General features: G+C 44.3%; 1 long non-coding RNA gene across 1 annotated transcript; it reads left to right on the top strand.

Moving 5' to 3' along the window:
• Positions 1 to 227: 227 nt before the first annotated feature.
• On the top strand, positions 228 to 5,277 carry LOC137431063 (uncharacterized). Its single transcript, XR_013624028.1, has 2 exons — positions 228 to 4,737; positions 4,939 to 5,277. It is a non-coding gene; the product is annotated as an uncharacterized LOC137431063 (long non-coding RNA).
• The last annotated feature ends 21,554 nt before the right edge of the window (positions 5,278 to 26,831 follow it).

Here is a 26,831-nt window from a genome sequence, read left to right on the forward strand (position 1 = left end):
CTCTGGTTGTTGGAGGATATGTGACTGTAGGAGGTGTTCACGTGTTATGTCCATCCCGTGTTGTTGTTGTTGTTGTTGTGTAGCCCCGGACAGTTCTCTCGACCAAGCCTGTGGCACGGAGACAGCCGATTGATTTCGCAGGAGCGACCCAGAGATCCCCCACCTCCAGGATGGTGTACCGCCGCATTCCCAAAGTCAGGGCCACGACATAGTTAGAGAGACAGAGACAGAGACACAGAGAGAGAGACAGAGAGAGAGACAGAGACAGAGAGAGAGAGAGAGAGAGAGAGAGAGAGAGAGAGAGAGAGAAATAAAGAAAGAAAAAGAGAGGGAATGGGCCGGTCGATGGGGACCGCGACCGCACTGCCCTGACAAATCCAGACACCATGGAAGAATCGGGAAAATTTGGCCCCAGACTTGTATTGAGGGGTACAACCACCACAAAGAGGCATCCCTGATAGTTATCCAACCCGTATTGTATCCGGCGATGATTTTTGTACCTTGTGTGTTTCTGTGTAATAATTTATTATTATTTTTATTATTACTATAACTTTATTGAATTGTTTGGGCCAGGTCCTGACTTTGCTTTTTTGCTCTGGTATCTTTGCAGGAAAGTCAGCCGAGGAAGCAACCATTGTTTCACAAGAGAACGTGGAGACCATGCGACCATTCATGCGGCTTCATTCAAATTAAGCAAATGGCACTGGGATTTTCTTGGGGGTGAAACCACCCTGTGTGACCATGGTCTATCAAGACCCTGACTCGTTACACGACAATCTCTCCAAACAAAACCCCCACACCCCTATTATATCCAGAAATCACTTCATATTTCAAATTTTTTTGCCACTTTAGTCAACACTCTATCACTTTTGACCTTAATTATCGCCATCACCGAAGGTGGAGGGAGGTGGTATTTGTCTGTCTGTGAGCAGAACATCTCAAAAAGTTATGGACGGATTTGGATGAACCTTGGTGGGCAGGTTGGGTGTGTGACACGGACGAATTGATTCGATTTTGGTGAAGATCTGAATATTTATTCGGATATGAGAATTATTTAATTTTTAAAGTGATTCTTCACCATTGAGTGATAGGGCTAAACCAACATATATCAGGATATCTCAAAAAGTTATGGACGGATTTGGATGAATCTTGCTGGACAGGTTGGGTGTGTGACACGGACGAATTGATTCGATTTTGGTGAAGATCTGAATATGTATTCGGATATGAGAATTATTTAATTTTAAGTGATTCTTGACCATTGAGTGATAGGGCTAAAACCAACATATATCAGGATATCTCAAAAAGTTATGGACGGATTTGGATGAATCTTGGTGGGCAGGTTGGGTGTGTGACACGGACGAATTGATTCGATTTTGGTGCAGATCCGGATCCGCATACTATAATATTTCAGTGATTCTTCACAATTGAGTGATGGAGCTAAAAACGATATATATCACAATATTTCAAAAAGTTGTTGATGGATTCGGACAAGACTTGGTGAATGAGTTGGGCAGGTGACGAGGACAATCCGATTCAATTTTGGTTAAGGTCGGGATGCAGATTCGGCCTATCAGTGGGATACAAAATGGAAACTGTTCCGCCTGGCGAAGGTATGCTCTCTACTTGGTGCCATTCTGGTTTTGCCATGTACTGACATTTGTGACCATGGCAACGCACATGCTGCAACTGCACAAAATATGAGAAAACAGCCACCTAATTAAATATTACATGAAGCTCATGTCGTCTTACTTTCCTTACTTGACCATCCATGGTCAGCTCAGTCAGTAGAGTTGCAATTTATTGAGATTCTTGGCCTCACTATCAACCACAACCAGTCTAGTCTTCATGTAAGGAGATGATCAATGGCATTTCCTTAATGGAGGTAAACCACTTCCTGTGGTTCGGTATAAAAGGCAAGTTCCGGGTATTTTGTTTTTCTCCTATCTTTGGTATGATCTTGTACCCATACTGCACCTGCATCCACTTTTTCCAGCCCCTTGAGACCACATCACGCTCACTGATCAACCGAGATCTTGCCCACCTTCACGAGTGCAGGGTGATGTCCACCTTCACTTCTTTATTTGGATTTTTTATTCATCTTTAGAACTTCCGCACTACCTTCATCCAAATTAATTCTCACCTCACTACCGTCATAACATATTGTTCATCATGTATGACTGTTATGGTTGTGCAGGAGATTATGTATTCCAAAAGTTTTGTCGAAAAAGGGGAGCAGGTTGTAACGTTCGGCTTAGCTTTTTACCTGTGTGGAATAATCGTCGTGGTGCGAGGATTTTCCGGTTACTTCCGGATTTTGAATCACTTGGAAAGTGAGTTTTTAGCGCCGAAAAAAGATGGCGGAGAGGTAACTGAACCGGTTTGCCCATTAATGTTGATATTTTCATCTCTGCTATAACTTTGAAAGTTCTTATTAACTGCCCAGTGCTTGCGAAGCGAAAAGCAGGGTTAGGCATTCGGTTACGATTAGGCATTCGGTTGCTTACCGAATTCGGTTACGGTTAGGCATTCGGTTACTTACCGAATTCGGTTACGGTTAGGCATTCGGTTACGGTTAGGCATTTGGTTACGGTTAGGCATTCGGTTACGGTTAGGCATTCGGTTGCTTACCGAATTCGGTTACGGTTAGGCATTCGGTTACTTACCGAATTCGGTTACGGTTAGGCATTCGGTTACTTACCGAATTCGGTTACGGTTAGGCATTCGGTTACGGTTAGGCATTCGGTTACGGTTAGGCATTCGGTTGCTTACCGAATTCGGTTACGGTTAGGCATTCGGTTACTTACCGAATTCGGTTATGGTTAGGCATTCAGTTACTTACCAAATTCGGTTACGGTTAGGCATTCGGTTACAGTTAGGCATTCGGTTACTTACCTAATTCGGTTACGGTTAGGCATTCGGTTACTTACCAAATTCGGTTACGGTTAGGCATTCGGTTACGGTTAGGCATTTGGTTGCTTACCGAATTCGGTTACGGTTAGGCATTCGGTTACTTACCGAATTCGGTTACGGTTAGGCATTCGGTTACGGTTAGGCATTCGGTTACGGTTAGGCATTTGGTTACTTACCGAATTCGGTTACGGTTAGGCATTCGGTTACTTACCAAATTCGGTTACGGTTAGGCATTCGGTTATGGTTAGGCATTCGGTTACTTACCGAATTCGGTTACGGTTAGGCATTCGGTTACTTACCAAATTCGGTTACGGTTAGGCATTCGGTTACGGTTAGGCATTCGGTTGCTTTCCAAATTCGGTTACGGTTAGGCATTCGGTTACTTACCAAATTCGGTTACGGTTAGGCATTCGGTTACTTACCAAATTCGGTTACGGTTAGGCATTCGGTTACGGTTAGGCATTCGGTTACTTACCGAATTCGGTTACGGTTAGGCATTCGGTTACTTACCAAATTCGGTTACGGTTAGGCATTCGGTTACGGTTAGGCATTCGGTTACTTACCGAATTCGGTTATGGTTAGGCATTCGGTTACTTACCAAATTCGGTTACGGTTAGGCATTCGGTTGCGTGCGTGTCTGCATTTTTTAAATTCATTTTCTCGGCAACCGTTGGTCCGATTGACATGAAATTCTACAGGTGAAGCACTTCCGCCTGTAGAATTTTGGATTCATAATTATGACGTCATAGGTCACGTGGTACGGACGCCATCTTGGAAAAACGTTACACCTCTATATCTCCGAAACCGCTCCATGGAAACAAATTGAAACATGGCTCATTGTCAAGTACTCCCCATGGAGAATAAGATATGTTAATGATGACGTCATTGGTGCCTTCATTATGACGGCGTAATTCAACAAGTATAATATTTCATCTGATCAGTATGAATTTATTTTTCTCTGCAACCTTTGGTCGGATGGACACGAAATTTTCACCATAGGAGCGGCTCCTCGTGTATAAAATTTTTAATGATAATTATGACGTCAAAGGTCACATGGTACAGGCACCATCTTGGAAAAAACGAAAAACGTTGCACCTCTATATCTCCGAAACCGCTCCATGGAAAAAATTGAAACGTAGCTCATTGTAAAGAACTCCACATGGGGAATAAGTTTTGTTAACGATGGCACCTTAATTATGACATCATAATTCGACAGGGCCAACGCTTAGTCTGATCAGTGTGAAATTTTTTGAGCGTGATCTATGTAGCAATTATATTAGAGAATGTAAATTTATGATGTCATTGCTCACGTGGTCTAGCTGCCATATTGGATCAAAGAAAAGAACCGTTCAAAAACAGAAGAGTTGACTCGCACCAAGTTGATTGCGCAGGGTAAGTATTCTATGAATACCATCCAGTTTATTTATTTATTTATTGCATTTTATTTAAATCAATCAATTTTAGCGTCGCTGTTGAAATTTAAAGAAAGAAGCGATGCTATTTAAGATTGGGCTTTAGATAGGCATGTGGAAAATGTATATTACCTTTTCACACGACCCCCCTTTTTGGTTGTGATACCTGGCCATGCCTTGTGGAGATTACTTGTTACCACATCGGTGAATCTCATCTACGGCCTGAACAAGCGAGTCAATCACAAAACTGACCTTTACTTCCCCTATACAACTCTCTCTCTTTCTCTTCCCAATAAGGCAATCTCTTTCCACACCTTCCACCAAATTTGAGCGATCTGCTATATGATTTATACTGTCGAACTACCCCGTCCAATTTGAACTGTATCCCAGCTATAGCAAGAAGATAAAGGTTAAGGTACGTTTTGCTTTGGCATTTAAACGATTTGCGGCATCCAAAGTTTCACATGCACGTATGTACATATGTGTAACATATCTGTGTTATATATTGTAAATAGATAACGACTTTGATTACTTTGGCACAGTTTTGCATAATTTAGCTGTTTAAATCGGAATGTTCCATTTGAGTGGTCTTCGTGTGATTACTTGCGCCGTGCAGGTTCTTGATTTGTGATGGGTTAAACAGACATCTGTGCAAACATCGTTTCAGTTCGAGTTCCAACTTTGAAGGCTTGTAAAAATGCTCCTTCGCTCGTGGATTTGTTGCTGCGGTCCCCATTTCTACCAATCTGTGCTTGCCTTGTCTCGAACATTAACTCTGTTGCATTTGCTTAAATGCTTAAATTCCAGTTTACAATTTTCAATCAAACGTGATTAGTGGTTGTTTTATTTGATTTGATTATTCATTCATTTGGACTGGTTTCTCGTTGTGCATTTACACTCCTTGTATTGCTTCCTGTCTATTTATTAAATTCGGAATTTAGGTTTTCTAAACGTGTGTTGTCTCATTGTGTGCCAATTACTACACAGCGTTGTAAAAGTTACTGCGCTCTGAGTGTCCTGTATTGTTTTGTTACAATTTTGTGCAACTGCTATTTCATAACACAAATCAACTGCATTTCACGGGCACCTTTAAATGGCCCCCAGGGCCTCACATAAGGGGTCTATACAATATTTTCCCAAAGTATTGCGTTTCTTTATCATGGCCTGGCCAACAAAGTTCGACCCTTTTTGCCAACCGAGTGTAAAAGCTTCTTTGTTTTTTCTTTGCCAGACGTTGTGCACGAATAACATAACAAGTCATTTAAAATACATTGCAAGCTCACATTGTATTCAATGTGCTACTGAAATTTATTTCAAAGAAGAAATATATGTATATATATATATATATATATATATATATACACAGTCACGTGAAAAGGTAAGTACACCCCATGTAAAGTTTTGACTTTTTCAACATATTTCAACATACAGCTCTGATCTTCATTTCAACAATATTGATAGATAAAGGTGATATAATATAACAAATATCATGAAACATTTACATTTTGTAGTCCATTGTATAATTTAAATAAACATAAATGCAAATTTCGCATGTGGAAAAAGTAAGTACACCCCCACATTTATCACTACTTCAAATACCTAAAATTAGAATCAGGTGCACCAGCTCAGGTGCAAATGATTAGAACATCGTTGGAGAGGATCTTGGAGGAACCTGTCTTATTTAAACTTCAGACATTTCGTTTGGTTTGCTCTTTGTTGTTGAAGTGTGCGGCGACAGCATGCCTAGATCAAAAGAGCTCTCTGAGGCCTTCAGAAAGAAGGTTATAGATGCCTACGAGTCTGGGAAGGGATTTAAAAAGATCTCCAAACAATTTGAAATCTATCATTCGACTGTCCGGAAGAATATCTACAAGTGGAGAAGATTCCAAACAACTGCCAACTTGTTTAGGCCAGGCCGCCCCAGCAAGTTCAGCCCGAGAGCAGACCGCAAGATGCTGAAAGAAGTCTCGAAGAACCCCAGAATGTCATCACGGGACCTACAGGTAGCTGTTGCCACTGTTGATGTCAAAGTGCACGAGTCTACCATTAGAAAGAGGCTGCACAAATTTCATCTGCATGGGAGGTGTGCCAGGAGGAAACCTTTGCTGTCCAGAAAGAACATCAGGACAAGACTAAAGTTTGCCAATGAACACCTAGGGCCAAGGCAAAGACCAGCACTTCTGGAACAATGTGCTCTGGACAGATGAGTCAATGTTAGAGCTATTTGGCCACAGTTTGTTTGGCGAAAACGAAAGACAGCATTTGACCACAAGAACCTGATACCAACTGTAAAGCATGTTGGTGGAAATATTATGGTTTGGGGCAGCTTTTCGGAAGTTAGAAGTAGTAATGGAGGTCGAAAATAATTCAAATTTCTATGAAAATCAATTTAACATCACAGTTTCCTTTAAGTTTATAAAATAAATTAGGAAATTGAAAAAGTTCTATTTTTCTCGACATTTACATTGCATTATGATGTGCTAGTAATATCCACTTACCCCAAATAAAATGTGCAGGAAACAGTTTGTGGATTTTTGTACAGTAAATACTAATAAATTATTAAAGGAATCAACACCAGTTACATAAATGTGAATTACAAGAAATCACAATATAAGTTACAAATAAGTGAATATGTGAAATTAGTTTTCATTACCTTGTTCCCTTGCTTGAAATTCTATGAGTGGCTTCAGAATGGCACCAAGGAAGCAACTTTCACCAGAACAGCGTGCGACGATCCGAACTCCAGTGTGAAGATCCGAACTCCAGTGCGACGATCCGAACTCCAGTGTGAAGATCCAAACTCCAGTGCGACGATCCGAACTCCAGTGCGAAGATCCGAACTCCAGTGCGAAGATTCTAACTCCAGTGCGACGATCCGAACTCCAGTGCGACGATCCGAACTCCAGTGCGACGATCCGAACTCCAGTGCGAAGATTCTAACTCCAGTGCGAAGATCCGAACTCCAGTGCGAAGATCCGAACTCTAGTGTGAAGATCCGAACTCTAGTGTGAAGATCCGAACTCTAGTGTGAAGATCCGAACTCCAGTGTGAACATCCGAACTCCAGTGTGAACATCCGAACTCCAGTGTGAACATCCGAACTCCAGTGTGAACATCCGAACTCCAGTGTGAACATCCGAACTCCAGTGTGAACATCCGAACTCCAGTGTGAACATCCGAACTCCAGTGTGAACATCCGAACTCCAGTGTGAACATCCGAACTCCAGTGTGAACATCCGAACTCCAGTGTGAACATCCGAACTCCAGTGTGAACATCCGAACTCCAGTGTGAACATCCGAACTCCAGTGTGAACATCCGAACTCCAGTGTGAACATCCGAACTCCAGTGTGAACATCCGAACTCCAGTGTGAACATCCGAACTCCAGTGTGAACATCCGAACTCCAGTGTGAACATCCGAACTCCAGTGTGAACATCCGAACTCCAGTGTGAACATCCGAACTCCAGTGTGAACATCCGAACTCCAGTGTGAACATCCGAACTCCAGTGTGAACATCCGAACTCCAGTGTGAACATCCGAACTCCAGTGTGAACATCCGAACTCCAGTGTGAAATGAAATGGAAATCCTTCCTTTTCTCCTTCATTTTCCTTCCTTTTCCTTCCGATGAAATCCTTCCTTTTCTCCTTCCTTTTCCTTCTGTCGAAATCCTTCCTTTTCTCCTTCCTTTTCTCCTTCCTTTTCCTTCCGATGAAATCCTTCCTTTCTCCAACCTCATCTCAGATCACTAATTTGGTTTCGGATCAGGCCACTCCACCTTGGACGTGCTGCTTCTACTCACCTAACAATGGATGGAGGCCCTCAATGTCAGACGTGAGATTAGGCCGTCTATTTGAACATATCACGTGATTTTGATACAATCTGACATCCTGCCTCACTCCAAACTTTCTACCTATGGCATCCAAGGCCATCTCCAAACGTGACTTGCTGACTACCTCTACTCTCGTAGCTCACGTGTGGTACTCAAGGAAGTCCTTTGATCTCCTCTCCCTGTCTAGGCTGGAGTGCCCCAAGGCAGTGTTCTGGTCCAGTCGTATCCCTGATCTTCATTAATGATCTCTCTGTCCCTCTGGAAAATCTTCTTCATCTATTTACCGATGACCATCTGCCATGACATCCCTCATCTTTCAGATAGGAAGGCTGCATCCTCTTCCCTCGCTTCAGATATCACAAGATGGTCAAACACCTGGAATCTTTCAACCTAGACAAATCTCACACTCACTAATCTCTCTCTGAAAGGACTGTTTGGCAACGTCCATAATCTACCTTCTTACCAATCCTCTTGAGGAAGTTCACTCCTGGGTCTCACTATCAGCCACGACCTCTCTTGGATAAACCACATTTCAAATTTGGCCTCCAAAGCCACTTTTGGCCACACCTGAACTCCTATCCTTCTACAGAGCCTTCAAAAAGTATTGACACCCCTGACTTTTCACATTTTGTTGTTACAGCCTGAATTTAAAATGGATTGAATTGAGGTTTTTTGTTGCTGATCTACACATAACACCCCATAATGGCAAAGTGGAATTTCTTGTTTGGAATTTTTTTACTAAATATTTAAGAGCGGAAAGCTGAAATGTCTCGAGTCAATAAGTATTCAACCCCTTTGCTATGACACTCCAAATTGAGCTCAGGTGCATCCAATTCTCCCTTGTTCACCTTTGGGAGACGATCATCTACGTATGGACGATCGAGTAGAGATGTTGGTAATGATCTCTCTGAAATGACAGGTGTTGATGTTTCTTCAAGAAGAGTAAGATCCACATTCGCGTAAATTGATCTCGATGGATGTTTAGCTACCTGGAACCGTTTGCTGACTTTGCATCTCCCTCTGTACATCACGAAGACATTAGTAGATGTCAGTGTACTCCTCTATTAATTACAAAGACAGTAGATGTATGTAAATAATATCCATTGCGTTTGTACCTGTGGTGAGGAGTTCAGGTAGTCCTCAAGACAATCGATTGAAATGTTAAAAAAAGAAGGAAACCTTGGTGTATCAGGTACTACCGTGAGTATCTTGTTTTTGGAACCTTTTCTGGGAGTCACATGATCTGGGAGTCTGTTCGTCGTCGACCCAACAGTAGGCGGCGGTAGAGATGTGGCAACATTCCCAAGATTCAATGGATGGTCCGGTCTGCAGTGCTTTGAGCGTTACACCTTACAATCAACACCTGCATGACCACTTGCTTTGCCAACACCTTATGGACAATTTATTTCCAGGTTATCCCAAGACAAACAACGAGGTTCAGGTGAGCTCATGCGATGGCGCGTTGTCCGTCCGTAAACACTTGAAACTTCTTCTCCGAAACCGCTGATGGGATTGCGACCAAATTTGGCACAAATGATATTTGTTGTGTTGTGACTAAAGTTTGTTCATGGCATTAAAAACATCGGGGGTCTAAGGGGGTTTACCGGGGTCAAAGTGGATCCAGGTTTGACGCCCCAAAATAGGAATTTGCTTTTTCCCCAGAAACTACACTCACTATTTCGATGAAACTTTACCACAACCTTCATCACCTGTGATGTACCGAAGATTGTTCACGGCACTAAGGAAATCGAAGTCTGTGGGGGTATGGGGGGTCAAATTGGGTCCAGGTTTGACCCCCCCAAAATAGGAATTTGCTTTTTCCCCAGAAACTACACACGCAATTTCGATGAAACTTCACCACAACCTTCACCACCCGTGATGTACCAAAGTTTGTTCATGGCATGAAAAAATCTGCCCCTTTAGGGGCCTATGGGGGTTGCCCCCCCCAAAATAGGTATTTTTTTTCTTTGTTTGTTAAAACTCTTATGATTATGTTAGTATGATTCTACAAGCTGCCCTGTCTTCTAACGACCATTGAAATTGGTTTAAAATACCCTTAGCGCCAGGGGTATTGCCCCTATGTTTCTTGAAGATACAGGTACGTTTTCTGGTCTTGCTGACCTGGGAAACCCAAATGTTATTCCAGGTTTAAGGTTTCTGGAATCTCTCAAGAGCATCAGGCATCTCCCGTCAGTTCCTGCTCTGCGTCCGCGGACGCATTCGTACCCCGCATGAGTGAAGCGAAAAGCGCGGTTAAGCGATTGGGTCACTTTGTCTGTCTGTCCACAGACGTCAATTTCTAATCGAGGAGCGACTAAATTTCAATTGAGCGTTATATTTTTTGAACGAAAATCGGAAAACGAACCTGCAGTTGAGGAGTAGCTAAATTTGTTCCGATCCCACGTGCGCAGACAAGGAAGATCATTTTGTTAGTCTGTCTTCCTGCCTGCAGTGAAACAAAATTTAAAATAATTCCAAACATGAAACTCATTGTTTTTAAGGATGTCATAAAGGACACAACAACAGGCACGAAGAGCTAATGCAACGTGTTAAATAAGGTGGTGTAAAAGACGCTGCATCAACGGCGGTGAAATTCTGATTTTTTTTTTCTGCAACCTTTAAAATTTATTTTATATCAATTTAATGATATAGTTGAACACTTTGGAACAAAAATCACTTTTTTATAACCTACTAAATCCTTCCAACAAATTATTACGGTATTTTTCATCATCTCGACCAATCAAATTTTCCGCTTGCAGACCCCGCCCATGTCATGTTTCCCAAGATTGCAGGTCAAGGTGTTCTATGAACTGTCTTCTCTTTCCTCCTTTTGAGAATAAAACAAACATTTTAAAATGTTTAAAAAAAAAATTAAAAAAAATAAATAAATAAATAAAACAAACATTTTAAAACAAACAAACATAAAAAAACATTTTTATCTTTACCGTGAAGTCTGTAATCTGTGACTATGTATTATCATTCGTTCACCTCCGAGCCGTCCGTCCTGGGCTTCATCTTTGACTAGGTTCAGTTTTATTGATTCAACTACAAACTACCACTCTGGTGTGGTGCAGCTCAAAGGTCTTGAAGGACACCGTCCTTATCACATCTGAAGGCTGTTTAATAATTCCACATTGTTCAATACAAAAAATTGCATTTTATTTTATTTAAAAATTGTACGCATTCTATTTCCTTGGACTTTTTTTTCTTTTTGGTATACAGGATCGAGGCTCGTGAAAGAGGTAACATTTACCACACAAAAATCAAGCAAACACATAAAACATATAATAAGGGGAGCGGTAGACAAGATGGGGAGAGAAGGGGAAGCACACAAACACAACATCGGGAGATCTGTGGGAGGGAAAAAACGTACTTATTGGAAAATAAAAATAATCGGCGATTGTGTGCCGGTACCTTGACCAGGTATCATGATATCCCACCTGTGCGTCAGCGACATAGCCACGTCTCAGTGATGATTCAACCAGCGGGCCAAATGTTAATTGAAACCCAGTCAAATATGCAATAAATAGTGTGTGTGTGTGCACGTACACATAGATTTTCGAAAGCTGTCCTGGCTAGATAGTTGCATCAACTCCACTTATTACCTTTGCTCGTGAAGGTGGATGGAGATTATAGTTTCTATATAAAACCTTGTATGAATGAATGAATGATCATTTTAAGGCCATTTTTCCCCGCTAGAGCGGGGGTTAGCCTTGCGAGCCCCATGACAATCATGGTTCCCTGGTTGAGGCAATGTTTTTATGGCCGGATGCCCTCCCTGGCGCCAGCCCTTGGTCGCCTCTTACGATGTGCAGGGATGCGGTGTACCTATTCTAAGCCGGGGTACACACCGGGATCATTCATCCCAGCAAAGCTGGTACTCAATTTGCCGACCTCGGAAGGATGACAGGCTGAGTCAACCGCCCTGGTGTTAATTTAGCGATCGACCGGGATTCGAACCCAGGATCCGAGGATCCCAAGCCGGCACCCTAACCGCTAAGCCAACACCTGGCTATATAGTTTCACATTGTCTGTCTGTCTGTCTGTCTGTCTGTCTAAAAAGGATATCTCAAAAAGTTGTGGACGGATTCGTACGAAATTCGGTGGAGATGTTGAGTATGTGACGAGGACGAATCGATTCGATTTCGGTGAAGATCTGGATCTGAGAGTGATTTTAAGTGATTTTTCACCATTGAGAGATGGGGCAAAAAAACGATGTGCAGTATATCATGATATCTCAAAAAGTTTTGGATGGATTATAACAAAACTTGGTGGAGAGTTTGGGAATGTGACAAGGAAGAATTTATTCATTTTTGATGACGATTCGAATCGGGATCCAGATCAGAAAATTTTTTAAGTGATTCTTCACCATTGAGTGATTGGGCGAAAAACTATAAATATCATGATATTTCAGAGTTGTGGACGACTTATGACGAAAATTGTTGAATGAGTTGGTAAAGTGACAACAACAAAACGATTAGATTTTGGTTCAGGTCCGAATCCAGATCAGACCGATCAGTGGGATACAAAACATAAACTGTTCAGCCTGGTGGAGGTATGTGCTCTACCGGTGACGATGTAGTTGTAATTGTCCCAACACCTGAACCCCATATACCGCTCATTGCTCATGCTGCATACCGCTCATTGATCATGCGGCATAACGCTCATTCATCATACTGCATACCGCTCATTGATCATGCTGCATACCGCTCATTCATCATACTGCATAACGCTCATTCGTCATACTGCATACCGCTCATTGATCATACTGCATACCGCTCATTGTTCCTACTGCATACCGCTCATTCATCATACTGCATACCACTCATTCATCATACTGCATACCGCGCATTCATCATACTGCATACCGCTCATTCATCATACTGCATACCGCTCATTCATCATACTGCATACCGCTCATTGGTCATACTGCATACCGCTCATTCATCATACTGCATACCGCTCATTCATCATACTGCATACCGCTCATTGATCATGCTGCATACCGCTCATTGATCATGCTGAATACCGATCATTGCTCAAGGTGCATACCGCTCATTGATAATGCTGCACACCGCTCATTGCTCATGCTGCATACCGCTCATCTATCATACTGCATACCGCTCATCTATCATACTGCATACCGCTCATTGATCATATTGCATACCGCTCATCTATCATACTGCATACAGCTCATTCATCATACTGCATACCGCTCATTGATCATACTGCATACCGCTCATTGATCATACTGCATACCGCTCATTGATCATACTGCATACCGCTCATTGATCATACTGCATACCGCTTATTCATCATACTGCATACCGCTCACTGATCATGCTGCATACCGCTCATTCATCATACTGCTTACCGCTCATTCATCATACTGCATACCGCTCATTCATCTTGCTGCATACCGCTCATTCATCATACTGCTTACCGCTCATTCATCATGCTGCATACTGCTCATTCATCATGCTGCCTACCGCTCATTCATCATGCTGCATACCACTCATTCATCATACTGCATACCGCTCATTCATCATACTGCATACCGCTCATTCATCATACTGCATACCGCTCATTCATCATACTGCATACCGCTCATTGTTCATACTGCATACCGCTCATTCATCATGCTGCATACCGCTCATTCATCATACTGCATACCGCTCATTCATCATACTGCATACCGCTCATTCATCATACTGCATACCGCTCATTCATCATACTGCATACCGCTCATTCATCATACTGCATATCGCTCATTGATCATGCTGCATACCGTTCATTCATCATGATGCATACCGCTCATTCATCATACTGCATACCGCTCATTGATCATGCTGCATACCGCTCATTCATCATGCTGCATACCGCTCATTGATCATGCTGCATACCGTTCATTCATCATGCTGCATACCCTTCATTCATCATACTGCATACCGCTCATTCATCATACTGCATACTGCTCATTCATCATACTGCATACCGCTCATTAATGATACTGCATACCGCTCATTGATGATACTGCATACCGCTCATTCATCATACTGCATACCGCTCATTCATCATACTGCATACCGCTCATTGATCATGCTGCATACCGTTCATTCATCATGCTGCATACCGTTCATTCATCATACTGCATACCGCTCATTCATGATACTGCATACCGTTCATTGATCATACTGCATACCACTCATGGATCACACTGCATACCGCTCACTCATCATACTGCATACCGCTCATTGATCATACTGCATACCGCTCATTCATCATACTGCATACCGCTCATTCATCATACTGCATACCGCTCATTCATCATGCTGCATACCGCTCATTCATCATGCTGCATACCGCTCATTGATCATACTGCATACCGCTCATTCATCATACTGCATACCGCTCATTCATCATACTGCATACCGCTCATTGATCATACTGCATGCCGCTCATTCATCATACTGCATACCGCTCATTCATCATACTGCATACCGCTCATTCATCATACTGCATACCGCTCATGGATCATACTGCATGCCGCTCATTCATCATACTGCATACCGCTCATTGATCATACTGCATACCGCTCATTCATCATACTGTATACCGCTCATTGATCATGCTGCATACCGTTCATTCACCATACTGCATACCGCTCATTGATCATACTGCATACCGCTCATTCATCATACTGCATACCGCTCATTGATCATACTGCATACCGCTCATTCATCATACTGCATACCGCTCATTCATCATGCTGCATACCGCTCATTCATCATACTGCAGACCGCTCATTCATCATACTGCATACCGCTCATTCATCATGCTGCATACCGCTCATTCATCATACTGCATACCGCTCATTCATCATACTGCATACCGCTCATTCATCATACTGCATGCCGCTCATTCATCATACTGCATACCGCTCATTCATCATACTGCATACCGCTCATTCATCATACTGCATACCGCTCCTTGATCACACTGCATGCCGCTCATTCATCATACTGCACACCGCTCATTCATCATACTGCATACCGCTCATTGATCATACTGCATACCGCTCATTCATCATACTGCATACCGCTCATTGATCATGCTGCATACCGTTCATTCATCATACTGCATACCGCTCATTGATCATACTGCATACCGCTCATTCATCATACTGCATACTGCTCATTCATCATACTGCATACCGCTCATTCATCATACTGCATACCGCTCATTCATCATGCTGCATACCGCACATTCATCATACTGCATACCGCTCATTCATCATGCTGCATACCGCTCATTCATCATACTGCATACCGCTCATTCATCATACTGCATACCGCTCATTCATCATGCTGCATACCGCTCATTCATCATGCTGCATACCGCTCATTCATCATACTGCTTACCGCTCATTCATCATACTGCATACCACTCATTCATCATACTGCATACCGCTAATTCATCATACTGCATACCGCTCATTCATCATGCTGCATACCGCTCATTCATCATACTGCATACCGCTCATTGATCATACTGTATACCGCTCATTCAGCATGCTGCATACCGCTCATTCATCATACTGCATACCGCTCATTCATCATACTGCATACCGCTCATTCATCATACTGCAGACTGCTCATTCATCATACTGCATACCGCTCATTCATCATGCTGCATACCGCTCATTCATCATGCTGCATACCGCTCATTCATCATACTGCATACCGCTCATTGATCATACTGTATACCGCTCATTCATCATACTGCATACCGCTCATTCATCATACTGCATACCGCTCATTCATCATACTGCATACCGCTCATTGATCATACTGTATACCGCTCATTCAGTATGCTGCATACCGCTCATTCATCATACTGCATACCGCTCATTCATCATACTGCATACCGCTCATTCATCATACTGTATACCGCTCATTCATCATACTGCTTACCGCTCATTCATCATACTGCATACCGCTCATTCATCATACTGCATACCGCTCATTCATCATGCTGCATACTGCTCATTCATCATACTGCATACCGCTCATTCATCACGCTGCATACCGCTCATTCATCATGCTGCATACCGCTCATACATCATGCTGCATACCGCTCATTCATCATACTGCATACTGCTCATTCATCATGCTGCTTACCGCTCATTCATCATGCTGCATACCGCTCATTCATCATGCTGCATACCGCTCATTCATCATACTGCATACCGCTCATTCATCATACTGCACACCGCTCATTCATCATACTGCTTACCGCTCATTCATCACACTGCATACCGCTCATTCATCATACTGCTTACCGCTCATTCATCATGCTGCATACCGCTCATTCATCATGCTGCATACCACTCATTCATCATGGTGCATACCGCTCATTCATCATGCTGCATACCACTCATTCATCATGCTGCATACCGCTCATTCATCATGCTGCATACCGCTCATTCATCATACTGCATACCACTCATTCATCATACTGCATACCGCTCATTCATCATGCTGCATACCGCTCATTCATCATGCTGCATACTGCTCATTCATCATACTGCATACCGCTCATTCATCATGCTGCATACCGCTCATTCATCATGCTGCATACCGCTCATTCATCATGCTGCATACCGCTCATTCATCATACTGCATACCGCTCATTCATCATGCTGCATACCGCTCATTCATCATACTGCATACCGCTCATTCATCATGCTGCTTACTGCTCATTCATCATGCTGCATACCGCTCATTCATCATACTGCATACCGCTCATTCATCATACTGCATACTGCTCATTCATCATACTGCATACCGCTCATTCATACTGCATACCGCTCATTCATCATACTGCTTACCGCTCATTCATCATACTGCATACCGCTCATTCATCATACTGCTTACCGCTCATTCATCATACTGCTTACCGCTCATTCATCATACTGCATACCGCTCATTGATCATACTGCTTACCGCTCATTCATCATGCTGCATACCGCTCATTCATCATGCTGCATACCGCTCATTGATCATGCTGCATACCGCTCATTCATCATGCTGCATACCGCTCATTCATCATACTGCATACCGCTGATTCATCATGCTGCATACCGCTCATTCATCATACTGCATACCGCTCATTCATCATACTGCATACCGCTGATTCATCATGCTGCATACCGCTCATTCATCATGCTGCATACCGCTCATTCATCATGCTGCATACCGCTCATTCATCATGCTGCATGCCGCTCATTCATCATGCTGCATACCGCTCATTCATCATACTGCATACCGCTCATTCATCATACTGCTTACCGCTCATTCATCATACTGCTTACCGCTCATTCATCATGCTGCATACCGCTCATTCATCATGCTGCATACCGCTCATTCATCATGCTGCATACCGCTCATTCATCATGCTGCATACCGCTCATTCATCATGCTGCATACCGCTCATTCATCATGCTGCATACCGCTCGTTCATCATACTGCATACCGCTGATTCATCATGCTGCATACCGCTCATTCATCATACAGCATACCGCTGATTCATCATGCTGCATACCGCTCATTCATCATACTGCTTACCGCTCATTCATCATACTGCTTACCGCTCATTCATCATGCTGCATACCGCTCATTCATCATGCTGCATACCGCTGATTCATCATGCTGCATACCGCTCATTCATCATGCTGCATACCGCTCATTCATCATGCTGCATACCGCTCATTCATCATGCTGCATACCGCTCATTCATCATGCTGCATACCGCTCATTCATCATACTGCATACCGCTCATTCATCATACTGCATACCGCTCATTCATCATACTGCATACCGCTCATTCATCATGCTGCATACCGCTCATTCATCATGCTGCATACCGCTCATTCATCATACTGCATACCGCTCATTCATGATACTGCATACCGCTAATTCATCATACTGCATACCGCTCATTCATCATACTGCTTACCGCTCATTCATCATACTGCTTACCGCTCATTCATCATACTGCATACCGCTCATTCATCATACTGCATACCGCTCATTCATCATGCTGCATACCGCTCATTCATCATGCTGCATACCGCTCATTCATCATACTGCATACCGCTCATTCATCATACTGCATACCGCTCATTCATCATACTGCATACCGCTCATTCATCATGCTGCATACCGCTCATTCATCATACTGCATACCGCTGATTCATCATGCTGCATACCGCTCATTCATCATACTGCTTACCGCTCATTCATCATACTGCTTACCGCTCATTCATCATACTGCATACCGCTCATTCATCATACTGCTTACCGCTCATTCATCATGCTGCATACCGTTCATTCTTCATGCTGCATACCACTCATTCATCATGCTGCATACCGCTCATTCATCATACTGCATACCGCTCATTCATCATGCTGCATACCGCTCATTCATCATACTGCATACCGCTCATTCATCATAATGCATACCGCTCATTCATCATACTGCTTACCGCTCATTCATCATGCTGCATACCGCTCATTCATCATGCTGCATACCGCTCATTCATCATGCTGCATACCGCTCATTCATCATGCTGCATACCGCTCATTCATCATGCTGCATACCGCTCATTCATCATGCTGCTTACCGCTCATTCATCATGCTGCATACCGCTCATTCATCATACTGCATACCGCTCATTCATCATACTGCATACCGCTCATTCATCATACTGCATACTGCTCATTCATCATACTGCTTACCGCTCATTCATCATGCTGCATACCGCTCATTCATCATGCTGCATACCGCTCATTCATCATGCTGCATACCGCTCATTCATCATACTGCATACCGCTCATTCATCATACTGCATACCGCTCATTCATCATACTGCATACCGCTCATTCATCATTCTGCTTACCGCTCATTCATCATACTGCTTACCGCTCATTGATCATACTGCATACCGCTCATTGATCATACTGCTTACCGCTCATTCATCATGCTGCATACCGCTCATTCATCATGCTGCATACCGCTCATTCATCATGCTGCATACCGCTCATTCATCATGCTGCATACCGCTCATTCATCATGCTGCATACCGCTGATTCATCATGCTGCATACCGCTCATTCATCATGCTGCATACTGCTCATTCATCATGCTGCATACCGCTCATTCATCATGCTGCATACCGCTCATTCATCATGCTGCATACCGCTCATTCATCATGCTGCATACCGCTCATTCATCATGCTGCATACCGCTCATTCATCATGCTGCATACCGCTCATTCATCATACTGCTTACCGCTCATTCATCATACTGCTTACCGCTCATTCATCATACTGCATACCGCTCATTCATCATGCTGCATACCGCTCATTCATCATGCTGCATACCGCTCATTCATCATGCTGCATACCGCTCATTCATCATGCTGCATACCGCTCATTCATCATGCTGCATACCGCTCATTCATCATACTGCATACCGCTCATTCATCATACTGCATACCGCTCATTCATCATGCTGCATACCGCTCATTCATCATGCTGCATACCACTCATTCATCATGCTGCATACCGCTCATTCATCATGCTGCATACCGCTGATTCATCATACTGCATACCGCTGATTCATCATGCTGCATACCGCTCATTCATCATACTGCATACCGCTCATTCATCATGCTGCATACCGCTCATTCATCATACTGCATACCGCTCATTCATCATGCTGCATACCGCTCATTCATCATACTGCATACCGCTCATTCATCATGCTGCATACCGCTCATTCATCATGCTGCATACCGCTCATTCATCATGCTGCATACCGCTCATTCATCATGCTGCATACCGCTCATTCATCATGCTGCATACCGCTCATTCATCATACTGCATACCGCTCATTCATCATACTGCATACCGCTCATTCGTCATGCTGCATACCGCTCATTCATCATGCTGCATACCGCTCATTCATGATACTGCATACCGCTAATTCATCATACTGCATACCGCTCATTCATCATACTGCATACCGCTCATTCATCATACTGCTTACCGCTCATTCATCATACTGCTTACCGCTCATTCATCATACTGCATACCGCTCATTCATCATACTGCATACCGCTCATTCATCATGCTGCATACCGCTCATTCATCATGCTGCATACCGCTCATTCATCATGCTGCATACCACTCATTCATCATACTGCATACCGCTCATTCATCATACTGCATACCGCTCATTCATCATACTGCATACCGCTCATTCATCATGCTGCATACCGCTCATTCATCATACTGCATACCGCTCATTCATCATGTTGCATACCGCTCATTCATCATACTGCATACCGCTCATTCATCATGTTGTATACCGCTCATTCATCATGCTGCATACCGCTCATTCATCATACTGCATACCGCTCATTCATCATACTGCATACCGCTCATTCATCATGTTGTATACCGCTCATTCATCATGCTGCATACCGCTCATTCATCATGCTGCATACCGCTCATTCATCATGCTGCATACCGCTCATTCATCATGCTGCATACCGCTCATCTATCATGTTCCAAAGTGGACCTACATGACAATCCTGTGTACACTCTCCTGATTGGCTGAAACTGAAATAACGTGTTGATTTGGTGGCCAATGGGGATCTAGGATTTTGGGGAGAAACAAATAACTCAATGAAAGATGGATAAGTTGTGATGCGCATATTGTAAAATACTCACAATAGATCAGTCGGATCAATAGATCGGATCAAAAACAACATGAAAACGTTTTAAAATGAAAGTGTAATTGTCTAATTAAGGGAAACAATGTGTTTTTCCTGGAGTTATCGATCCAGAAATCCCGTTTATAAACCCAAGACCTCTCCCTTGATCCAGCAGTTTGGACGACGCGACATCATGGAGATAGCACAACGATGAAGATGAAAAACAATCCCAGTTATGAGGGTTCCGGTCGCATTGTAATGGCGCCGACTGAGTGATCTGGAATGTTTCACGTTCAAAGGAAAAATCTACTGTCGAATATGAATCGTTCTTGGTGGTTGCTGAGACAGTTTATAAGATCTGGATCGTTGTTGGTGGTTGCTGAGACTGTTTGGAGGATCTGGATCGTTGTTGGTGGTTGCTGAGACTGTTTGGAGGATCTGGATCGTTATTGGTGGTTGCTGAGACCGTTTATAAGATCTGGATCGTTGTTGGTGGTTGCTGAGACTGTTTGGAGGATCTGGATCGTTGTTGGTGGTTGCTGAGACTGTTTGGAGGATCTGGATCGTTATTGGTGGTTGCTGAGACTGTTTGGAGGATCTGGATCGCTGTTGGTGGTTGCTGAGACCGTTTGTAAGATCTGGATCGCTGTTGGTGGTTGCTGAGACCGTTTGTAAGATCTGGATCGTTGTTGGTGGTTGCTGAGACTGTTTGGAGGATCTGGATCGTTGTTGGTGGTTGCTGAGACCGTTTGTAAGATCTGGATCGGTGTTGGTGGTTGCTGAGACCGTTTGTAAGATCTGGATCGTTGTTGGTGGTTGCTGAGACTGTTTGGAGGATCTGGATCGTTGTTGGTGGTTGCTGAGACTGTTTGGAGGATCTGGATCGTTATTGGTGGTTGCTGAGACCGTTTGTAAGATCTGGATCGTTGTTGGTGGTTGCTGAGACCGTTTGTAAGATCTGGATCGTTGTTGGTGGTTGCTGAGACTGTTTGGAGGATCTGGATCGTTGTTGGTGGTTGCTGAGACCGTTTGTAAGATCTGGATCGTTGTTGGTGGTTGCTGAGACTGTTTGGAGGATCTGGATCGTTGTTGGTGGTTGCTGAGACTGTTTGGAGGATCTGGATCGTTATTGGTGGTTGCTGAGACCGTTTGTAAGATCTGGATCGTTGTTGGTGGTTGCTGAGACCGTTTGTAAGATCTGGATCGTTGTTGGTGGTTGCTGAGACCGTTTGCAAGATCTGGATCGTTGTTGGTGGTTGCTGAGACCGTTTGTAAGATCTGAATCGTTGTTGGTGGTTGCTGAGACCGTTTGTAAGATCTGGATCATTGTTGGTGGTTGCTGAGACTGTTTGGAGGATCTGGATCGTTGTTGGTGGTTGCTGAGACCGTTTATACGATCTGGATCGTTGTTGGTGGTTGCTGAGACTGTTTGGAGGATCTGGATCGTTATTGGTGGTTGCTGAGACCGTTTGTAAGATCTGGATCGTTGTTGGTGGTTGCTGAGACCGTTTGTAAGATCTGGATCGTTGTTGGTGGTTGCTGAGACTGTTTGGAGGATCTGGATCGTTGTTGGTGGTTGCTGAGACCGTTTATAAGATCTGGATCGTTGTTGGTGGTTGCTGAGACTGTTTGGAGGATCTGGATCGTTATTGGTGGTTGCTGAGACCGTTTGTAAGATCTGGATCGTTGTTGGTGGTTGCTGAGACCGTTTGTAAGATCTGGATCGTTGTTGGTGGTTGCCTGGACTGTTTGGAGGATCTGGATCGTTGTTGGTGGTTGCTGAGACTGTTTGTAAGATCTGGATCATTGTTGGTGGTTGCTGAGACTGTTTGGAGGATCTGGATCGTTATTGGTGGTTGCTGAGACCGTTTGTAAGATCTGGATCGTTGTTGATGGTTGCTGAGACCGTTTGTAAGATCTGGATCGTTGTTGGTGGTTGCTGAGACTGTTTGGAGGATCTGGATCGTTGTTGGTGGTTGCTGAGACCGTTTGGAGGATCTGGATCGTTATTGGTGGTTCCTGAGACCGTTTGTAAGATCTGGATCGTTGTTGGTGGTTGCTGAGACCGTTTGTAAGATCTGGATCGTTGTTGGTGGTTACTGAGACTGTTTGGAGGATCTGGATCGTTGTTGGTGGTTGCTGAGACTGTTTGGAGGATCTGGATCGTTGTTGGTGGTTGCTGAGACCGTTTGTAAGATCTGGATCGTTGTTGGTGGTTGCTGAGACCGTTTGGAGTATCTGGAGCATTGTTGGTGGTTGCTGAGACTGTTTGGAGGATCTGGATCGTTGGTGGTTGCTGAGACTGTTTGGAGGATCTGGATCGTTGTTGGTGGTTGCTGAGACTGTTTGTAAGATCTGGATCGTTGTTGGGGGGTTGCTGAGACCGTTTCTAAGATCTGGAGCGTTGTTGGTGGTTGCTGAGACCGTTTGGGGGGATCTGGAGCGTTGTGGGTGGTTGCTGTGACGGTTTGTAAGATCTCCATCGTTGTTGGTGGTTGCTGAGACCGTTTGTAAGATCTGGATCGTTGTTGGTGGTTGCTGAGACAGTTTGTAAGATCTGGATCGTTGTTGGTGGTTACTGAGACCGTTTGGAGGATCTGAAGCGTTGTTGGTGGTTGCTGAGACTATTTTTGAGATCTGGATCGTTGTTTGTGGTTGCTGAGCCCGTTTGGAGGATCTGGATCGTTGTTGGTGGCTGCTGAGACAGTTTGGAGGATCTGGATCATTGTTGGTGATTGCTGAGAGCGTTTTGAGGATCTGGGTCGTTGTTGGTGGTTGCTGAGACCGTATGGCGGATCTGGATCGTTGTTGGTGGTTGCTGAGACTGGAGGCTCTGGATCGTTGTTGGTGGTTGCTGAGACCGTTTAGAGGATCTGGACCGTTGTTGGTGGTTGCTGAGACCGTATGGAGGATCTGGATCGTTGTTGGTGGTTTCTGAGACCGTTTGGAGGATCTGGGTCGTTGTTGGTGGTTGCTGAGACCGTTTAGAGGATCTGGATCGTTGTTGGTGGTTACTCAGACCGTATGGAGGATCTGAATCGTTGTTGGTGGTTGCTGACACCGTATGGAGGATCTGGATCGTTGTTGGTGGTTGATGAGACCGTATGGAGGATCTGGATCTTTGTTGGTGGTTGCTGAGACTGTTTGGAGGCTCTGGATCGTTGTTGGTGGTTGCTGAGACCGTTTGGAGGATCTGGATCGTTGTTGGTGGTTGCTGAGACCGTTTGGAGGCTCTGGATCGTTGTTGGTGGTTGCTGAGACCGCTTGGAGGATCTGGATCGTTGTTGGTGGATGCTGAGACCATTTGGAGGATCTGGATCGTTGTTGGTGGTTGCTGAGACCGTATGGCGGATCTGGATCGTTGTTGGTGGTTGCTGAGACTGGAGGCTCTGGATCGTTGTTGGTGGTTGCTGAGACCGTTTAGAGGATCTGGACCGTTGTTGGTGGTTGCTGAGACCGTATGGAGGATCTGGATCGTTGTTGGTGGCTGATGAGACCGTTTGGAGGATCTGGATCGTTGTTGGTGGTTGCTGAGACTGTTTGGAGGATCTGGATCCTTGTTGGTGGTTGCTTAGACCGTTTGGAGGATCTGGATCGTTGTTGGTGGTTGCTGAGACCGTTTTGAGGATCTGGGTCGTTGTTGGTGGTTGCTGAGACCTTTTGGAGGATCTGGATCGTTGTTGGTGGTTGCTGAGACCGTATGGAGGATCTGGATCGTTGTTGGTGGCTGCTGAGACCGTTTGGAGGATCTGGATCGTTGTTGGTGGCTGCTGAGACTGTTTGGAGGATCTGGATCGTTGTTGGTGGTTGATGAGAGCGTTTGGAGGATCTAGATTGTTGTTGGTGGTTGCTGAGACCGTTTGGAGGATCTGGGTCGTTGTTGGTGGTTGCTGAGACCTTTTGGAGGATCTGGATCGTTGTTGGTGGTTGCTGAGACCGTATGGAGGATCTGGATCGTTGTTGGTGGTTGCTGACACCGTTTGGAGGATCTGGATCGTTGTTGGTGGTTGCTGAGACCGTTTAGAGGATCTGGATCGTTGTTGGTGGTTGCTGAAACCGTATGGAGGATCTGGATCGTTGTTGGTGGTTGCTGAGACCGTTTGTAAGATCTGGATCGTTGTTGGTGGTTGCTGAGACCGTTTGTAAGATCTGGATCGTTGTTGGTGTTTGCTGAGACTGTTTGGAGGATCTGGATCGTTGTTGGTGGTTGCTGAGACCGTTTGTAAGATCTGGATCGTTGTTGGTGGTTGCTGGGACCGTTTGTAAGATCTGGATCATTGTTGGTGGTTGCTGAGACTGTTTGGAGGATCTGGATCGTTGTTGGTGGTTGCTAAGACCGTTTATACGATCTGGATCGTTGTTGGTGGTTGCCGAGACTGTTTGGAGGATCTGGATCGTTATTGGTGGTTGCTGAGACCGTTTGTAAGATCTGGATCGTTGTTGGTGGTTGCTGAGACCGTTTGTAAGATCTAGATCGTTGTTGGTGGTTGCTGAGACTGTTTGGAGGATCTGGATCGTTGTTGGTGGTTGCTGAGACCGTTTATAAGATCTGGGTCGTTGTTGGTGGTTGCTGAAACCGTATGGAGGATCTGGATCGTTGTTGGTGGTTGCTGAGACCGTTTGTAAGATCTGGATCGTTGTTGGTGGTTGCTGAGACCGTTTGTAAGATCTGGATCGTTGTTGGTGTTTGCTGAGACTTTTTGGAGGATCTGGATCGTTGTTGGTGGTTGCTGAGACCGTTTGTAAGATCTGGATCGTTGTTGGTGGTTGCTGAGACCGTTTGTAAGATCTGGATCATTGTTGGTGGTTGCTGAGACTGTTTGGAGGATCTGGATCGTTGTTGGTGGTTGCTAAGACCGTTTATACGATCTGGATCGTTGTTGGTGGTTGACGAGACTGTTTGGAGGATCTGGATCGTTATTGGTGGTTGCTGAGACCGTTTGTAAGATCTAGATCGTTGTTGGTGGTTGCTGAGACTGTTTGGAGGATCTGGATCGTTGTTGGTGGTTGCTGAGACCGTTTATAAGATCTGGGTCGTTGTTGGTGCTTGCTGAGACTGTTTGGAGGATCTGGATCGTTATTGGTGGTTGCTGAGACTGTTTGTAAGATCTGGATCGTTGTTGGTGGTTGCTGAGACCGTTTGTAAGATCTGGATCGTTGTTGGTGGTTGCTGAGACTGTTTGGAGGATCTGGATCGTTGTTTGTGGTTGCTGAGACCGTTTCTAAGATCTGAATCGTTGTTGGTGGTTGCTGAGACCGTTTGTAAGATCTGGATCATTGTTGGCGGTTGCTGAGACTGTTTGGAGGATCTGGATCGTTGTTGGTGGTTGCTGAGACCGTTTATACGATCTGGATCGTTGTTGGTGGTTGCTGAGACTGTTTGGGGGATCTGGATCGTTATTGGTGGTTGCTGAGACCGTTTGTAAGATCTGGATCGTTGTTGGTGGTTGCTGAGACCGTTTGTAAGATCTGGATCTTTGTTGGTGGTTGCTGAGACTGTTTGGAGGATCTGGATCGTTGTTGGTGGTTGCTGAGACCGTTTATAAGATCTGGATCGTTGTTGGTGGTTGCTGAGACTGTTTGGAGGATATGGATCGTTATTGGTGGTTGCTGAGACCGTTTGTAAGATCTGGATCGTTGTTGGTGGTTGCTGAGACCGTTTGTAAGATCTGGATCGTTGTTGGTGGTTGCTGAGACTGTTTGGAGGATCTGGATCGTTGTTGGTGGTTGCTGAGACCGTTTGTAAGATCTGAATCGTTGTTGGTGGTTGCTGAGACCGTTTGTAAGATCTGGATCGTTGTTGGTGGTTGCTGAGACTGTTTGGAGGATCTGGATCGTTGTTGGTGGTTGCTGAGACCGTTTGTAAGATCTGAATCGTTGTTGGTGGTTGCTGAGACCGT

This window comes from Myxine glutinosa, chromosome 7, assembly GCF_964187855.1.
Source record: "Myxine glutinosa chromosome 7, kmMyxGlut1.1, whole genome shotgun sequence".
Lineage (NCBI taxonomy): Eukaryota > Metazoa > Chordata > Myxini > Myxiniformes > Myxinidae > Myxine > Myxine glutinosa.